The sequence below is a fragment of the Ursus arctos genome, unplaced genomic scaffold (genome assembly GCF_023065955.2).
Source record: "Ursus arctos isolate Adak ecotype North America unplaced genomic scaffold, UrsArc2.0 scaffold_8, whole genome shotgun sequence".
NCBI lineage: Eukaryota > Metazoa > Chordata > Mammalia > Carnivora > Ursidae > Ursus > Ursus arctos.
The window spans coordinates 78,064,669-78,070,668 of record NW_026623100.1 but is presented as its reverse complement, the minus strand read 5'-3'; positions in this window follow the sequence as shown (position 1 = coordinate 78,070,668).

Genomic DNA, 6,000 nt, shown 5'->3' with positions numbered 1-6,000 from the left:
CCGCCCACATGGGGAAGGACCATCTGTGTGCTTTTCTCCGTCTACTAACTGAAATGTTAATTTCATCCGGAAATACCCACATAGACACACCCAGAATAATGTTTGACCAAATGTCTGGGCCCCCATGACCCAGTCAAAATGGCACATAAAACGAACTATCAGGGGCTCCTGGGTGGCACAGCTGGTTAAGCGTCTGACTCTTGGTTCCGCTCAGGTTGTGATCTCAGAGATCGAGCCCCGCATCCGGCTCCACATGCAGCATTGAGGCGCAGAGTCTGCTTAAGTTTCTTTCTCCTTCTCCCCTACACCCACCCCCATGTGCTCTCTCTCTCTCAGATAAATACGTAAATAAATCTAAAATAAAATAAAATAAAATAAAATAAAATAAAATAAAATAAAATAAAAAACCACGATCACAAGTGCTTCTGCCCAAATGTGGAAGACATGGGTTTGGGGGTCCTCGTCGACCCGGTCCCAGCAGGAGCTCACAGAAGTCAGTGTGGCTGTTCTCTAGGGAAGCCACTGGTGCCAGAGAGTGAGGGGAAGTAGCCCTGAAGATGGTATCACTATGCCAGGGAAGCTCAGCTCATCAGGGGGAAAGAACCCGGAACTGAACTCAAAGCAGTCTGGTCCAGCCCCCTTCCCAGGAAGAATCCTGCCTTGGAGCAGGCTGTTCTGGAGCAGGTTGTGAGACGGTCTCCTGCCCCTCCCTGGTAGTTTGCACTACGGGCCTGGGCCTGCCCCTTCTTCCCTGCATCCCCGTCCTCCTAGGAGGGTCTCATCCCGCCTTCTTCTCGCCCTGTGGAGCCCAGACCCTTTGCCATCCTGTGTGGGCCCAAGTTGGTTCAAGTTCCTTAGGACTTTCTTACATATCCCTTAGACTCTAGACTGCAGACCTAATAATGCTTGTGTCTAAAGCAGGCCTTCCAGAAAGTGGTCCTGGTCTGGTCTGCGTTTCCTGTGACTCTGTCCAGGACCCCTGTGGTCCTGCCCAGAGAACATAGGATGGGGCCGCTCAAAGGGTGTGGCTCGGCGCTCCATTCCTCCCGTGGACTGAGCACCCCTGCCCCTGTGTGATGTCTCCATGGACCTTTCCAATTGTTCTGACACCCCAGCTCAGTGTCCCCACCCCCGAGAAAATACAGCAATTGGGACAACTCCTGAAGTAAGGACATGTTTCAAATCTAAGGAAGGAAGCCCTGGGATATGGAGGGGAAAGAGGGAGGGTGGGGTGCGATGGCCAAGGCGTTCACCCGGGCAGGCCATGATCAACCCCCATGAGGGCAGTGCTCTGAACCCCGACTTTTCATTAATGCAGCCTCAGGCTTTTTCTGTTTGGGTAGGCTGGCCTCCTCTGTGGGAACCAGCATTAAACCAGCAAAACGTGAGCCCCCATTTGCTGAGGGCTTCCTGGGACAGATGCTGCGGAATTACTAATGGAAATCTCACATCAGCCTGCAATGTAGCATTACTACCCACATGGTATGGATGGACCAGCTGGGGCATAGAGAAGTAATTTGCTCCAGGAAGGGGTGGCAGATGTGGGACCGGAGCCCAGGATAAGCTCCCAAGGACCCAAGTTGTGACTCCTCCTAATTATAGAATGGTCTTCAGGTAGCTGACCCAGGCTTCCTTGTCAGGCCTCTGCAGCCACCGTCAGGGCCCCCCACATGTCTGGGGAAGTGCAGGGGGTGTCCCTGGGTCCCTAAGTAGGGTTCAGGGGGGCCACATTCATGGCACCCAGTCCTGATCCCCGTCACGGGCCGAGGTGTGTCCTCCCAGCAGGCGGGTTCTCAGGGCCTGGCACTGCACTGGGCACCGCTGGGGGTCAGGAGTGGGGGGCCATCAGCTGTGCTCCCTACCCCCACCCCGGCCTCCTAGACTGGGTGGACCGGCGCTGGACCACCAGCACTGGCTTCCAGTCTGATCACAGCTCCCGAAGTGGGGGACGGAAGCCACCAGACTTCAGACTTCTGACGGAGAGACCGAAGGCCCACAAAAGGTCTTCTGGAGGAAGGAGAGTTTGTGCGAGAGCTCATGCTATCCCCTACCTTTCCCAGAGCCGCCTGGCCCTGGGTTGCGGGCCAGCAGTGAACAAAGTCCAGTCGGCTTCGAGGAGCCCAATGGCCAGAGGGGAGACTCAGGCATCCAGAAGAAGAGGCCCCAGCTCAGAACTGGGCCTCACTGCTCCTAAGGGGACAAGGGGAAATGGGCCGCCGAGGGGTAGTGGGCACAGGGCTCGGCCTACGAGGCAGATGATCCCATAGCAGGCACAACTCGGCCTCCCACCAGCCACCAGCCTCGGGCTGTCCTGACTCTGCCACGGCAGTCCGTGGCCTAACTGTGCCAGTGCTGGGCGCTGACCCCTCGTCAGCTGTTCATTAGAGGTAGGCCCAGCGCGGGGCAGGTGAAGCTGGGCTCCGGGATAGCCGGTGCTGCGGGCAGTGCGGGGCCTGGCGCCTCCGCGGGTTTCCCTCACGCCAGATGCTCTGGGGAGTCTCCATGGAGTCAGAGCCCTGTGGCGCGCCCTTCTCCCTGGCTGGGGGGACATCCAGAAGGCCTCTTAGAGGAGAAGGGGGTGAAGGTAGATTCGACGTGGGGGACGCAGTGGTGCAGGAGCACTGTGAGCCTGGGCCTGGAGGGAGACGCATTTATCCAGCAGACGCTCCCAAGGGCGAACTTGGGACATGGCCACGCAGGACGCCACCCGGAGGACGCCACCCGGAGCCGGGGGCCAGAGGAGCCATGGGGTGAGTGCCGCCTGACGAGTGCAGGGCCCTGGGGAGGAAAGGCAGCTGCCCCTGGAGGGCAAAGAGTGGGCCTCCCCCCTCCATCACCTGCGGGCTTCCCCCCGCCAACCCCGCAGCTTCTGAGAAGGCCCCCGGTTGGGGAGGCGGGGCCTGGGCTCAGACGCACGGGAGAGCCATCTCCAAGGACCTGCCAGGCCACCGGACTCCTGCTGTTCACGAGAGCGCGCACTTGGGCCCGTCCTGGCCAGTCTCCCCTGCCCGTGGGCTGGGTGTGCCCACAGCTCACGCGCGCGCACACACTCCACGCACGCACGTTCCCGCGTCGCTGTTCTGCTGGGACCACCGCGTTCTGCTGGCAAGGTCTTTGCGGCACACCGGCTCCACCTGCAGGCGACAAGGAGAGAGACGGGGGGGGGGGACAGGCCCCCCCAGACCCGCCACGTGCTGCCAGCGCTCTACGAGCCATCAGCCGGGCCCCTCAGGCTCGCTCAGGTCCCAGAGGTCAGCAGCAGAATCAGAACTAGCCACCTCATGCCCCCCGGCCGTGCCCCTTGCAGTGTGTGTGTGTGTGTGTGTGTGTGTGTGTGTGTGTGTGTGTGTCTGGGGACCCGCGGTGTGGTCGGTGCCTGAGCCTCTGCCGATGGGATTTGGCCGGTCCAGGTGTCTGTGTGTCTGAGTGTGGGTCTGTCCTGCATGGGGGGGTCATGGACACACAGCCAGGCACGTCCGGTGCAGAGACGTGGTGTCCCGAGTCTGATGCACCTGGCCTGGGCCTGTGTTGGCAAGTGGGTGGCGCCTGAAGACGTGGGTGAGGCCGCGGTCAGTGGCGGCCCCGGCAGCTCCCCCTAGGTGTGTGGGGCGGGAAGCCCCGTGCCCCTGGCCCTCAGCCTGGCCCAGAGCTGCTGCCGTGGCTCCCGTCCCCAGTTTGGGTGACAGTGGCCTTCCTGCCTCCTCCCCCCTGAAACTCGTGTTCACCTACACTCCGGGCCCTTTCTAAGGCTACATGCAAATGTCCCTTCCTCCAGAAAGCCATGCCCGCTCCCCCCAGACAGTGCCTGTACCCCGCCACCCACACGCACAGTGCTGCTTCCCTCGCATTGACCTCAGACTGTCCGTTCCTCTCCTCCCGGTCACCTTCGTCCCTGGACCCAGTGCCAGGCCTGGCATGGGATTAGTGGCTGGGGAATGACGACTGAGAGTCGGCATGTGGCCCATCCCCACTCCCAGGAGCTGCACCACTGCGGCCCTGGACATGGAGGCAGAGGTACGAGTCTCGGCTTGGCCACTGAGAAGCCTCGTGACCCTGGACAAGGCCTTCGCTGTCCTCTCCTGGAAGACGGTGCCATTGACCCTGTGTGGTGGCTGCCAGAGGGAAGGGCTGCAGGGCCTTGGGGTAGGGTGAAGCCACCCCCTGGGTCAACATCTGCCCTTCAGGCTCTCCGGCTTAGAGCGAGGGCCGCCAAGTGGCTCCTCGATCCCCCGGATATGGGGGCCACGGGGCCAGAGCCAGGGTTAGGACCGGACCCCCCCCCCGCCGTGGGGGCAGCTCTGGTGTGGGGAGAATGTGGGCCTGGGACCATGCAAAGATGGGGGTGACACTGGTAGCCTTAGGTACCAATGCATGGAGACAGGTGGGGACCTGGACCCCAGCTCTAAGAGAGTGCAGTGGGGGGGGATCCCAGGAGAGCAGCACCCCTCTTCCTCCCCCACCCCCACACTGCTGCAGGGAGGCCGAGGCTCAACATCACCATCTTACAGGAGAGGACAGGGAGGGCCTTTTCCAGGGCAAGTGGGGCAGTGGGCAGGGTCACCAGGTCACCTTCAGAGGTGGCTGGGGTGCTACTCCTGCAAGGGCAGGGCAGCAAGGCTATTCACAGGGCTGGTACAGCAGGTGTGAGGCAGGAGGGGCAACGGTGGGCCTGGGGAATGAGCTTCACCGATTGGGGCTCAGGAAGAGTTTTGGGGGGCAGTGGCCTGGTTATGGCCAAGGCTGCCTGGAGCCCCTTCTTCATAGCCCCGGATCCACTTCTGTAGAAGGCCCTGGATGGCTGTCTGAGCCAGGGCCTGCTCCTGTTCCCACGACCTCCTGGCAGTCAGGGCTCTTCAGTCAAGCGTTGCTAAGTGTGTGACCTGACAGTTTGGTCACAGCTCCCAGCTGGGCAGATGAGCCTGGAGCACGAGGTGCTGCTGCCCCCTGGTGGCTGCGGCCGGGAGGGCGGTCTCAGGCTTGGGGGTGGTAATCTCCAAAGCCTCCCGCCTGGTTTCAGAGCCGCTGGGGCCTGCTTCGTATAGCTTTCTGTCCCTGTGCCACTTGTCAGATCGGGAGACTGAGGCTCCGAGGAGCACTTGACTGTCTGTGAGCCACACAGCGCACAGAGGCTGGGGCTGGGCTCCTGATACCCGGGACTCCGAGGCCTTTCGATAGTGTCGCCCAGTTAAATTTCAATTCCAGGCAACGAATATGTGTCCCACGCGGTCTCATATTTCTATTTGCTGAGTCTGGCAACTCTACTTGTCAAGCCAGGGAGCTGAGTACTCGTGCACAGTCCCCGGGGCGGATCAGAAGCAGCGGGGGCCAGGCCACCTCACAGCCACCCCCAGGGCCCGTCTGCTCACGGCCCTCCCCATTTTAGAGTCAGGAGTGAGGATGGAACAATCCGCTCCCAGAAATAGCAGCAAGGACTTCTCAGGTGCTGGCACTCGGGGCCCAGCATTCTGAGCTTCACTGACCCTCCCTCGGAACAGCCTCCAGTGAGGGACCCGGGAGGCCCTGTCACTAGCAGGGCCGGGCCGGGATGGGGCCGGGAGGGGCTGGGTCCGCGCAGCTCCAGGTGCCCCCTGGGCAGGGGTCTGGAGCCACAGGGGCTGCTGCTGTCTCGGCGGGGAAGGAGCCTGAGGGAGCCACGGCCCGTCCTTGCGGGGAGAGGAGGCTCATTCCCACCACGGCTCTTTCTTCAGTGGGTGACCAGGAGCACGACCGGCCAGGGAAGCAGAGACCTCCTTACTCTTAGGTCCTCCTGACTTGCCGGCTTCCTCTGGCTCCAGGCTCGGCAGCGCACCTGCAGGCCAGCTGAGGCGCCGAGGGCATGGGGAGTCACGTGGCCGGCCTCTGCCCACGGCCGTGGGGCGCGACTGGGCCAATTTATTTCTGAGCCTCTGTCCTCACTTGGGAGGCCCGTGATTTAAGATCAGGAATGCGGACACGTGTAGAAGTTCTGTGCAGTCTCAGGCCCCAATTCTCTTTCCACCG